This window comes from Helicoverpa zea, chromosome 22, assembly GCF_022581195.2.
Source record: "Helicoverpa zea isolate HzStark_Cry1AcR chromosome 22, ilHelZeax1.1, whole genome shotgun sequence".
In the NCBI taxonomy this organism is placed as follows: Eukaryota; Metazoa; Arthropoda; class Insecta; order Lepidoptera; family Noctuidae; genus Helicoverpa; species Helicoverpa zea.
Window position 1 is genome coordinate 10,747,875 of NC_061473.1, and position 13,320 is coordinate 10,761,194.

At 38.4% G+C, this 13,320-nt stretch overlaps 1 protein-coding gene across 1 annotated transcript in view; it reads right to left on the minus strand.

Annotated features, from left to right (window-relative positions):
• The window catches only part of LOC124641484 (prolow-density lipoprotein receptor-related protein 1-like), a 47,230-nt gene that overhangs the window by 7,662 nt on the left and 26,248 nt on the right, over positions 1 to 13,320 (minus strand). The gene's annotated exons all lie outside the window — the stretch shown is intronic.

The following is a 13,320-nucleotide window of genomic DNA, read 5'->3' on the forward strand; positions in this document are numbered from 1 at the left end:
TTCCATCTATCATTGTCAAGAGCAATTTATGCTTGATAGTTGCATTTTCACATTTCGTTGGATTTAAACTTTCTATTTCTGTTTCTATATTAGTCATTTCGTTTTTAACATTAAACTCCGTTTCTTTCATGAACTTCCACATAATGGGTCGGCAGAAAGACGTTGATGAAGGCCGTTGGTTTTGCCAAATAATACATCCATCTTGAGTTGTGAGCTTCAATGGCACAAGACTCGCCATGAACACGCTTTGTAGTTCTTGATTTGAACAATCCGACTTTTGTTGATGTACACTTTGATTTGAGGCTCCATCAAACCCCCATTTGCTTATTAGCAGGAGTTCATCTTTGTCAAGACTTATGTCCAAACACTGAATAAGTCTATTTACAGTTAAATCTAACAGAGCTTGAAGTTTAATCTTAACAGAAGTTTCTGTTATTGTTACAGCACTGTTGTCAGGGTAGCACTTTTTCTTCTCTTCTTGAAGTTTATAATAACTAGGGTATTTACAAATTCCTTCCTTTTCACTGAAATCTCTTAGTGTTATGTATCGAAACTTTGATAGTCTTAAAGTGACATATAATGCCAAAGCTTTTTGGGATGATATTTCTTTCATTTCTCCAAATTGAATAAACTGCTTTACTTTAGAGACTTGCTCTGGATTTTCTAAAAGGTACTGCAGGATTTCAGCCACATCTTTTTTTCCAGATGATTTGAGGCTCGTTTGAGCAGAGAAGACGATTTCTTCCGTGCTATAGGAGCTGCAACTCGATTCTGTGCGTCTTCTTTTTTGTTTGTTCGATAATTCTTCAAAAGGTTTGCGGCTTTCTATCGAAGTAGATGTAGATGCGTCGGAAACCCGACATTCCGGATTCATCACAACATTTGTGAAAGAATCGGATGTTGTCGCTGTTGGTTCTTCAGATGCCTCGTCTATTTCTTCTTCGGGTATAATAACATTCTCTTTCCAATTTTCTGGCCATTTGATATCTGCTTGCAACCAGGAGGAATACTTCCGCATAAATGCTTCTTGATTTCTTGAAGATTTCATCCATTTAGCATAGATCCGATAACAAAATCTACGACACCATTCTTTAAGTTCTTTTTCAACTGCGTCTCTTAACTGAAAATCACTATTGGTTTTCAGAGACGTAAATAATTGATTATAGTCCCGAATATCACCACCTTCACGTAGAGAAATGTAAAGGTCGAGGTAAGTACCGAAACCGTGAAAAGACATAATGACAACACTCGGATGAGGATGAAATTACAACTAATGCTCTTCAAGTAATGCACCTATTTATATGGTTTCCAAAATTGGCACTAATGAGGGTAGGTATGTTAAAAATCGATTCGAGTTCTTATTGTAAACAATAAAAAGGTCTTTTATAAGTAATTAGCTAATTTTTCAAAAAAATAGCTAATCACCTCATTAAAATTTAGGTAATAACAAATTACCAAAAATTAACAAATTACCTCATTAGTAGTATATAATTATTTCCAGAGATTATATTATCGGTGCACCAATGAGTTATGGCCTGACCATATCAGTGAGTCACCACTGAAGTGAGATTCAGAGATAAAATATGTGAAACTTATAAATAAATATGTAGATGATATTGCAAAAATCGGTCTATACTTGTATCTTAAAACGGGCACATTTATCGCACCATGTTTGTTTGAAGAAAATGTGCCAAATATATGTCTTATTACCATATAAAAAAATCAAGTCGAAAGGCGAAGGGAATCTCGAGATACATCAGTTTTTAAGTCACTTCCCATACATTTAAATCACATTTTGCGCTATAGCTCTCGATGTAAGAGTCCAATCAGAAAATGCTAGTAACATTTTTAACAGCTAATAAGAAGACAAATACGATGGCATAACTCGTTTTTCAAAAATTGACATTTGGATATTTAAATATCCTATGTCCCAACGCTTGTATGGCGTCGATCTACTGTGGGCCGGTGACAGCGGCTGCACTACCACTTGACATTGCACACGAGAGCAGCACCGCGCCCTGTCTGACGTCCGGCGAGAACATCCGCCTTCTAGTACAAGCTGTCGCATGTGCAGCGCAGCGCTTGCACAGCTTCTACAGCGCCCACTGGCGTCGTTCAATATTCTCTTATAGGTGCTATTATTACTTCTTTTTCACAAGCGTTTATTTTTTTGTATGATAGTGCCGCCTGTGGTTTCAAATCAAAGTCAAGTCTGAAGTAGACACGTACAGTTTGCGCGAGAGAAGCCAGTCCACGAGAGACTTCGCGCACAGCAAGAGAATGCCGCGTATGCTCACCTTCCCGCGCCATCCTGCGGCGCGCGCGCGACATGCCTGCACTCGCACTCGCACTCGCACGTGACACTCGCGCAGCTCGCGTGTAGTGTACCGGCGCGGACGGCCGCGCTCTGCTCACTGGCGCCCAAGGCTGTCCGGCCGACTATATGTGTGTCGGCTCAGCACTGGCACTGCATGTGCAGCACTCGCGAGTGAGCACAATAACCAACTAGACGGCGCTCCGCCGTCGCCACTCGCACACTGACTTCGCTTCACCCTAAACTTAGTCCGTTGAAGCGCATACATATTAACACATCATGTTTGAGCTGACAGCGCGTAACAGCGGGGCGCGTGTGACGCGACGCGACCTCACTAATGATGTCATTAGCTGAGCGCGAGGTGTTGCAACCTGAGCGCCGGCTGACGCTTATCGCGCTCCACCACTCTCAGCGTGTAGCCATCCAAATCGATTCTATTGTGATATGAAGCAACCAAAATCATGAATATCTTATTACGATAAGAGTTTTGCCACCCACGACGTGGCTGCTATCGCCTCGTGGCGACGCGGGCGGTTCTCGTAACTACATAGTTAGTACGAGAACTTAGCGAGTGTGACGACATCGAGAAGCCTAGCCGGTTTGACGATTTGTATTACAAAAGTAAGTAGTGGCAGCGTTATAACAAGTAGTTGTCAAGTCCGCGTGAAACTTGTATGTCGGATGCGGTTAGTGAGGCGTCGATTACGAAAGTAATAATAAATATTTTCCAAGAAACTCGTTTTCCTGATCGCTTGACCTTCACGGAGCGGCCTCAGCAGAGCGCGGGCTGCGCGGTGACGTCACCGGCGACACTCGCACGCGCGCGGGGATGCCCCGAGCCCGCGCTCGCACTCGCATGCGGCAGGCGTTCCCTGGCTTGCAGAGCACCCTGCTGGTGACGCTGCCGCCGCCGCACAGGGAGGATTTCCCCACATGCGCCGCTCTGCGCATGCGTGTCGCTCACACCAGTGTGGGATATACTTTAGCTGCGGAGATGCTATTCATCACGCCACGGCATTAACGCTATATATTTCTCCTAACATTCGATGCTATCTATCTCTGAGCAAGGCATTAAATATCCCATTGTTAAGCAGGGTATAATCCATGGATTAGATTCCAACCAACGTAAGCGAGCGCTGCGCAGCGACGGACTCGAAACTATTAAATTGTTCACTAGTAAATTTATTTATTTATTTATTTATTTATTTATTTAAGGCAAACCAACTAAATACACACACAGACATTCATGGTAATCCATCATTCACATATAAGATAGCATTGCATGTATCTAAATTAAAGGTAAGCACAACATTACAAAAGATTCTCACAATACAATAATAATAATATGCTTAGTTGCTTAAATTATAATGAATTGGTAAATTAGAATTATAACATCATGCATTAAATTAAATTGATTAAATTAAATTAAATAATATTGATTTCATGTATCTATATGTTATCAGAATAAATTGAATGAAAAAATAAAAATAATTGACTTAAAATTAAATAAACTTAAAATTAAATAAACTTAAAATTAAAACTACATGTGGGTACGTACAGATTTCTTAAAGCTATTGAGGCTGTTTGAAAATATGTCGAAGTTACAGTCATGAAAAATTTCGTTACAATGTCTGAGAATATAGGTAAGAGGAGCGTTACTACCATACTTTGTTTTACGGCCACTAGGAGCGAAGGGCTTATAGTTATGCAGCCTAGCCGACGTTCGGGGTATGTTAATGTTAATGGATGCCAGAAGTGTTGGGCAGTCCACTCTTTGATTTAATATTTTAAACAAGAACATAAGACCCGCAAACTTTCTACGCCAGTGTAAAGAGTTCATTTTGAAATGCTTTAGTCTGTCTTCGTAGTCTTTGATTGCTTTCTTTATACCTGCTATATAAGAGAGTCTTTTTATAAATTTTATTTGGATTCTTTCGATGCGTTCAATGTGTATTTTATGTACTGGGTACCATACGATGGAGCAATATTCTATATGACTACGAACTAATGCGAAAAACAAAGTTTTGAGTGCTGCCAAATTTCTAAATTGTTTTGTACTACGGTTAAGAAAAGCTAGCATTCTGTTGCTCTTGTTAATCGTAAGATCTGTGTGAGTGTTGAATTTCATTTCAGAATCAATGGTTATACCCAGATCTTTGACTTCAGATACTTTACTTAAAACTTGATTATTCATTTTGTATGATGAATCAAATTTGTGTTTTTTACGTGAAAATTTTACGTGATAACACTTGGCAACATTCATCATCATACTGTTCTTCTCACACCACACACAGAGCCTATCAATATCCTCTTGTAAGAGTGACTCATCATGTTTGGTCATAACAACCCTATACAGCTTTAAATCGTCGGCGTACATTTCAAAATGAGAGTTACGTATAGAGTGTTTAATGTCGTCTATGAACATGTTGAATAGTACTGGGCCCAGATGAGACCCCTGTGGTACTCCAGATGTAGGTGCAAAGCTGCGGGATGAGTGTCCATTAACTACAACTCTTGCGGTTCGGCCAACCAGGTATGACTCAAACCATTTTAGAAGTGGGCCGTGAACACCGAAAGTGGTTTCGAGCTTTTGCAGCAACACACCGTGGTCAACCTTGTCAAAAGCTTTGCTGAAATCACTATAGACAGCGTCGACTTCTTTACCATTGCTCATATAGGCTAAAGTTCTCTCGACAAAGGTAACCAAGTTTGTCGCTGTAGATCTGTTTCTAAAGAAACCATGCTGATGCTCCGTTATTGAGCTTTTAATATGCCAGTTCAAAATAGGACACAAAAGAGATTCAAAAACCTTTGCTAACGTAGGCAATATACTGATAGGCCTGTAGTTGCAAATATCAGTTTTATCACCTGATTTTAGAATTGGAATCACGATGGCTTCCTTCCAGATCCTTGGAAAAATCCCTTCAGACAACGACCGATTGAAAATCATACACAATGGTTCTGACAAAAGTTCAGCACACTCCCTGATAAATAACGGAGGTATCCCATCAGAGCCCGAGCCCTTAGCTATATCCAAGTTTTTAAGTTTTCTCTGTATGCTTGTTTTAGATAGCGTTACATGATGTAAGTTGTTGCTATTGCAGGTGTTATGGATGTATGTAGGGTTCGGTACAATATTAGAGATAGGGCTATAAACTGAAGCAAAGTTCTCCGCGAATAAATCAGCAATGCTCAAGCCATCGGTTGCAGTACTATTATTGAGCCTCATGTGTCTCGGAATAATGCTCTTAGCGTCGCGTTTGTTTTTTATATAAGACCAGAAATATTTGGGATTCTTAATTATATTATTTTGAACATTTTGTAAATACTTTTGATATAATTCTTTTATTTTACGGGATGATCGATCCTTAAGAAGTAAGTATTCATATTCATCTCGTTTGTTTTTGTATTTTTTCATCCTTTGTCGACATTTTTCTTTTTCTTTCAACATTTTAATTAGGTTACTGTTGTACCAAATTGGATACAAATTTTTAATTGCACTCCGTCGAGGAACGGATTCAGCAATAATCTCTCGTAATACTAAATAAAAATTATCAACAGCCGTATCAATAGTATCTGATTTTAAAACAATATTCCAATTTATTTCTTCTAGACGTTTTCTGATTTTGTGATAGTCCGCGTTTTTGAATTTGTAAATCATAGTCTTTTTATTCGTAAGCGGTTTGGGAAGGTTGAGATGAATGGCAATCTGCAATGGCGGGTGAAAATCATCTACTTTAGATATGACGTCACAGGACCGCGTGACCTTAATCGGATAAATCAAATTGGATATGACTAGGTCTAAAATTCTATTCTGTTTGTTTTCTATAGCGTTATACTGGTATAGGTCATTAGAAGATAAGAATTCTAAAAAAACTTTACCGATATTATTTGTGTCAACATTAGGTTCCGCATGTTGATGAGCAGAAGATTTGGTCCATTTAATGTTACCTAAGTTGAAGTCACCTATAATAATGACAGAATCATCGTTAATAGCACTACTAACTTTATTCGTGAAGTAGGTTATTAAATTAATATTTACTGGTGGAGCCAAGTAAGTCGCACATAAGTGGATTCTTTTAGATGTTTTAAGAGTAGAGTTAGTTGGTAAGTCTAATGTTACCCATAGGTCCTCGCAACAAGACTCAAAAGATTTATTTCTATACGCATTTATAGATTTAATAACTGCTATTAGCACGCCACCTCCTTCCCTACCCCCAGAAAAAGTTCCCGACTGCCTATCTCTCCTAAAAATTTGGTAACGGTTATCTAAGATTTCTGAGTCTAACACACTTTCATTCAGCCATGTTTCAGTAAGAACAATTATATGAACATTCATTGTTAGCACATTCAAATAGATTGTATCTAACTTTCCACGGATACTTCTTGAATTTTGGTAATAGAATATTAATTCACTGAATTTATATAATTACTAGTACTACACAGGCAGTGGCAGAATATAATTGAAACAAAATGACTAGTCTAGTTTTTTCAGACATTCTAAACTGGTTATAGTACGTACTGTAGAACCTTCCTCCTTCCTGACGAAAACTCTTCCGTTTCTGACCCACACGAATTTATACTTTTTCTCCTTGGCTGCTATCCTGGTGGCTGCATGCAATGACTTATTAGCCTTGGTGAGGTGTTCACTTACATATACGGGGGATAATTTGTCTCCGTAGCCCAGGAGCTTCGTGTTCAATTTGTTATTGGGGTTTGATCTGTTATATAATGAGATTGCCCCAAGCAGATTGTCGCGCTTAATTTTGCTTGGTAGTTTGCAAATAACTGCTCTTGGTTGGCTAGTGGATGCGTTTAGCTTTTGTACTCTAGAGCATGATAGTATTTCATTTTCAGTAAGAGGATAGGACACAACGTTGCTAAGTTGCATTACAGTATTTACCAAGTTTTCTCGTTTATGTTCAGGTAAACAATGGATTTCTATATTGTTTTGTCTGGCATCTTGTTCCAATTGTCCAATTCTAGCTTCCATGTCTGTTATCCTTTTTAGTAGGCAGCTGTTTTCACTTCGCAGAGATTTTACTTCCTCGTTGCACTCTTTAAATTTAGCCGTCATGTCTTCAAATTCGGCGTTCATAAACTTAATAGATTGTTCGAAACTAAGGATTTCCTCTTTCATGAAAGCGAATTCATTAGATAGGGCATTCTTGATTGCGGAACTTATTTCGGTTCTAATGATCTCTATGATTTCCGAGCGCTGTAACAGGTGATGAACAGGGTGCCTTTCTTCAAATTCAATTTCGCCATCATTCCCCTTTTTCCTCTTATGTGTGTTAACGTTCGCCATTGTTGAGTCATTTGATTTACTTGAGAAGCTGAGGCATGGCTGCGTTTGATTACTATGTTTGTTTGTAGACTCCGAAACCGCTGGCGAGGTAGGAGGAGTTCTTTTTAACGGCATTGTAAACAGTCGTGACCAAACAGAGTATCAGCAAAAATTATTCGAATAAAATAAGGTAACAAATTTTATTGCGGAATGTTTTTGTTTAGAAATCGGGGTTTCCAATATTTGACAAAGAAATCAAAAATAAAGTGTTTTGGATAGACAAAAAATCTCTGGTGTCTGGCCGGAATTGAACTCAGTCCGCAGTATCCGAGGCAGGCGTCGTAGCCACTGCGCCAAGCATGCGTTATTGACAGTGGCGAAATTTCTGTTTCTGTCCTAGCAATTTGTTGGGTCGACTTGCCGATGTGGTTGCGGAGTTGGTTGGTACCGTTATGACACAGTCCAAAGTTCACTTCGACGCTCACTTTTTTAGTTCAAAACAAGTTCGTTATTTAAATAAAATGATGTTTTGAGATAGTTCCACTACATGTATCGCTTTAACTTTTTCACAGAATGTCACTCACATATTGTTCTTCGTAAATGTAAATACTTTACAACAAATAAGTTACTTTAAACAACTTTAGCGAATTAAAATTGTACGGAGAAACTGACAACGGGTCTGTACTTGGTAGCGCACGGACGATAAACGAAACGATGTAACGATAAAATCATTAGATGTCTTGAATAGGCGAATATAAAAAAAAATATTTTCATCCCACCATCTCGGAAAGAGTAGTTTTACCCTCTGATATCTGAGCGCAAAAGCCGTTTTTATCCTCTAGAGCGGCAAAGTGATTTGAATTTAGAACATCGTGTGCAATACTCCATTTGTGACAATCTTGATAAGACTTTTCAAACAAATACATATTAAACAAATAAAATACTGCTTAAAATAATTATTCAATTAATTAAGTAATTTTTATTATTGTTTTTACATAGATTTTTGACCTCGTTTCATTTTTAAACTGAGTTTTCAAATAAGGGAACTTTAATAGGTACTTCTTTTTAATTTGATACTCATATGTGCGCGCCATTTGATGATTTGCGGGATGAAAAGTTACGTGTTGCACTCGAGTGCAAAGATTTTTCACCTTGTGCTCTTTTGATTCCCTCGCTATCGCTCAGGATTCTAATTATTGAAACACTCGCTACGCTCGTGTTTCAATTTTAGAATCCTTCGCTTGCTCGGTCATCAAAATTGAGCCCGCGGTTAAAAAGCAACTTTGCACTCTTGTATAACAAATAACTATTATTGGGGTACCTATCTCCTTACCATGTAAAGTAGGGCGTGATTATTCTTCATTCTAACCCTAACGCGTGACATATCGTTAAATAGGTATTTAAAAATGAATGCTTAGCTGTTTACAACAATTTTTTTTTAATTATTAATATTTTCGTAAATAATCGCTCCGAAAGTTGAAAACAATGTGTCATCTAGTTTTTTCAAGTTAGTGACCTAATTTCCCGAGAGATGTCGCTGTACATTGCGCTACTTCGAGCTGTTAAGATTTTTCTGAGTTAATGGGTACAGGATAGGTGTGGGCTAGCTATACTCGGGAAACTACAGAACCCTACACTGAGCGTGGCCCAACACGCTCTTGGCCGGTTTTTAGGGATCCGTACCCAAAGAAAAATATCAGAATCATCTTACAGCCTTTACCTCCTCACCAAACAAGTAAGCCCCTCACTACATGTCGCATACCATGGTTATGTAGTTTCCAGGTTCAGATATGTAATAATCTTTTGGGGCAATGATACCTACTTATTGGGTCAGGATTTTATTAAATGCCAAAAGAAATGCATACGAGCAATGTGTGCTCTAAAAAAAATTGACACTTGCAAAGAATACTTCAAAATACGTTTCCTTACAGTTCCATCAATTTATATACAGTATATACTACTAGCTTTTGCCCGCGACTTCGTTCGCGTGGAATAGTGGCATCCGGCAGATTTTTGGTTTGAACAATAGATGGCGCTGTATGTACGGAATCAATTGTATTTTTTATTTTTATTTTTTGTAATAAAATCTATCCTATGTCCTTCTCCTGGCTCTAAACTACCTCCCTGCCAGTTTTTAGCTAAATCGGTTCAGCCGTTCTTGGGTTATAAGTGGAGTAACTAACACGACTTTCTGTTATATACAACAACATGTAATGTAATTAACGCACACCCTCAAACACCCCATATAGAATATTAAGTTATAATCATAATATATACACTGAATTTTTAATTTAAGAGGACGAATTGGAATTTTTGGCGCCAAGGATCTCAATTTTTCTCAGTAAATACAAAACGGATCAAAATACAACTTGGTTACCTGAATTTCCAATTCCTCGCCTTAAGGCGACGAATTGGTCAACAATAATTCCATAACCGGCACGCGCATCTAAGGCGCCAAAAGGGGTCGGAGCGTCTGAGCGGGGCGAGGATAACAATACGCGCGCTAGCTTATAACTAAAAGTCGTAAGCGACAAAATGGTTTGGTAATTTTATTATTTAGAAATGATAATTTGATAAAAATTCCTTCTACAATTTTAAAGAGTATGTATATACTCAACTACTAAAAAAGTTAAGAGGCTTAAATCGGTCCCGTTTGCCCATAATATGTGAATCTCTTTTTAAAAAGAGGTATGTTTGATATATTTTTCTCTGTTATAAAAGTTACCTAATCATGTTTCTACCAAGGGCGGATCCAGCTTCGGCACCAGGGGGGGGTCACACAGTCGTGGTCAAGTCACAAAAAATATTATATTGTAGCGTATAGATCTGTTAATATTAAAAGTAGTAGTATAAATACAATAAGCGCGATCGTAGCGAGCTCGAAATTTTTACGAATGTGAAGAAAAGTGTTTTCATGTAGAAAATGGCCCGAGCAGAGTGAGCGCAATTTCTCGTATTTATACTACACACACGTGCTAAACAAAAAAGCGCGAGCGAAGCGAGCGCGAAAATTTTTATTCAGGTCGAGGACTAAGGTTAAAAAAGTGTTTTTATGTAGAAAATGGTCCGAGCTGAGCGAACGCGATTTCTTGGATAGAATCACAGACGTGAAGTTGAGAAAAGCGCGAGCGAAGCGAGCTCGAAAATTTTTTTTCAGTTCGAGGACTAAAAGTAGATGAAAACGCTTTCTTGCTGTATAACAAATAGACAGCACAAATACAAGAAAGTGCGATCATAGCAAGCGCGAGAATTTTTTCAGGTTGAAGACTAAACGTTTGCAAAGTATTGTGTACGTAGAAAAGGGCGCGTACGTTTTTTTTATTGCAGCAACAGTAAAACATTTTCTGTGAAAACTTCAATTGTCTTACTATTGGTAAGGGTTCATGAGATCAGGGCCGTCTCTAGCTCATGTAGCGCCTCGGTGCAATCATCACCCAAGCGCCACCTATGTATCTATTGAAAGGAATATAAATAAGAACGTTCGAACGAAAGTCACTTTTTTGGTAGGTAAAAGACTTATAAAAATGTTTCCGAATCATTGTAGGCTCAAACTGTTGGCCAGATTTAAGTTATGAAAGTCGAGACAGGACTACGTTATTGTAAAAATTAGCGCGAGCGAAGCGAGCGCGCAAATTTTTTAATTTTGGGACACAAAAAGTTCATAAGTTTTAAAAAGCGCTGTAAAGTAACAAGCAGTCGGAAGCGCAAACTGTTTTGTTTTTGAGGACTCCATTAATATTTTCTTTTTGTTATATTTGACTTATGAAGTTATCAAGGCAAGGTATAGGTATATGATATTGCGCGAGCGAAGCAAGCGCGAAATTTTTTGAGCCTACGACACAAAAGCACCTGATTAAATACATTGTAAAGCAACAAGTAGCCGCGACCGCAGCGAGCGCGAACTTTTTTAAATTATTTGTTTGAAGACTCACAAATCAGACTGGGAATTACGTACAAATAAAAAGGAACCGTGATTAGAGCGAGTGCCATTTGTGTTCGTTGATTCGGTGCGTCATTAAAAATAATAAATAATCAGAAATACAGTACAGACATAGTCATTTACTCGCGAGCGTAGCGAGCTAGAATTTTTTCACTTAGTTGGAGGATGTTAAAAGTTAAAAATAATCAAAATGATCGATCCAACAAAGCGAAGGCGTTTTTTTGTCAGTATCATGATACAATGTGGAACTTCCTTATCGAACGGGTGTAATTTCTTCGAAATTTCCTGGTGGTGGGGCGTCCCGCGGCGCCCCTGAGACCGAGGCGCCCGGGTTATTCGCACACCCTGCACCATAGGTTAAGACGGCCCTGCATGAGATACAGCATGTAATGTAGACAACCCGGACAGCGCATTCTGAATAACAGGGTCCCGTTTCCTCCTTTTGGGTACGGATAAAGAGTAAATCAAGAATAGAGAGCGAGCGTTGCGAGCACGAATTCTTCAGCAAAACTACTCTACCTGTAACTATGTAGGTATCTACCTATTCACTCGGAATAAAAATTATCTTATACTTATAACAAAAACTGAAAACATCGTGTTTAACCATTTCAATTATTGGTCCTCTTAGGTCCTGAACCTAGCCCAGGGGGGGGGTCATGACCTTGTGACCTACCCCCTGGATCCGCCGTTGGTTTCTACGTCTAACAAAATAAGGTTTATATCATGAACTTTCAGGTAACCAAGTTGTACTTTGATCCGTTTTGTATTTATTGAGAAAAATTGACATCCTTGGCGCCAAAAATTCCAATTCGTCCTCTTAACATGTATATGCATTGTTATTTACTAAATTAGTTATACCAATTCTTGGAAAACTTTTTGGTCATACTACTACGCACGCAAATATCGCGCCGCGCGCCGCTCGACTCGACACGACATAACGAAACTACGGAAAAAGCCGACAATACACAAAGTCTTATTACTTTGACTTACGGTCTATTTGAATTTGTTTTGACTGTACTGGGTTAATATGACAATAATTTCCGTAGTTTTAATTATTTTTGGGATAAAAAATTACCTATATTAAAAATGATATAAATCGATTCTGTTGTTCATGTTGATGTAGAATCGGCTCTATTCATTATATAATTACGTTAGCAAGAGATTTAAAACCACATTGTATGAAAACGGTGTATTCAACATGGCCACTTTTATAACAAAATTCCAAAAATTATAAAAGACATTAAGAATATAAACATTTTAAAACATAAATTGTGTACTATTTTATGGGAAATTGTTATTACTTTGTAGCAGCAATGCAGGTAAAGTTGATAAATAAAACAGCAATGATGGTGCAAAGTAGAAGAGTATAGTATATCGTATATTTTGTAAATACAGAACGAGCTTAAGTCTAAAATAACAGGGGCCGAAGTAGTGTTAACGCTCAAGCGAGAGCGTCGCGCGATTGTCCAATAAGAACGCTCTGATAAGACTCTGTGAGTACCTAAAAGAAACGAGACAGATGCGCGCGCGAGCGAGATAGCACGAACGTAAATATAACGCGTTCGGCGCGAGCGGTCTTCAATCCCATGTTGTGGGTGGTGTAGCGAAGCGTACCTCACAACTTACTGATTTTTGTTTCGAAATTGTTATTACTTTCTGAAACTGGGCAATAATTTTTAATATTAAGCATTATATGCTCAATCCTTATCTGTTTTTAGGGTTCCGTACCTCGAAAGGAAAAAACGGAACCCTTATAGGATCACTTTGTTGTCCGTCTGT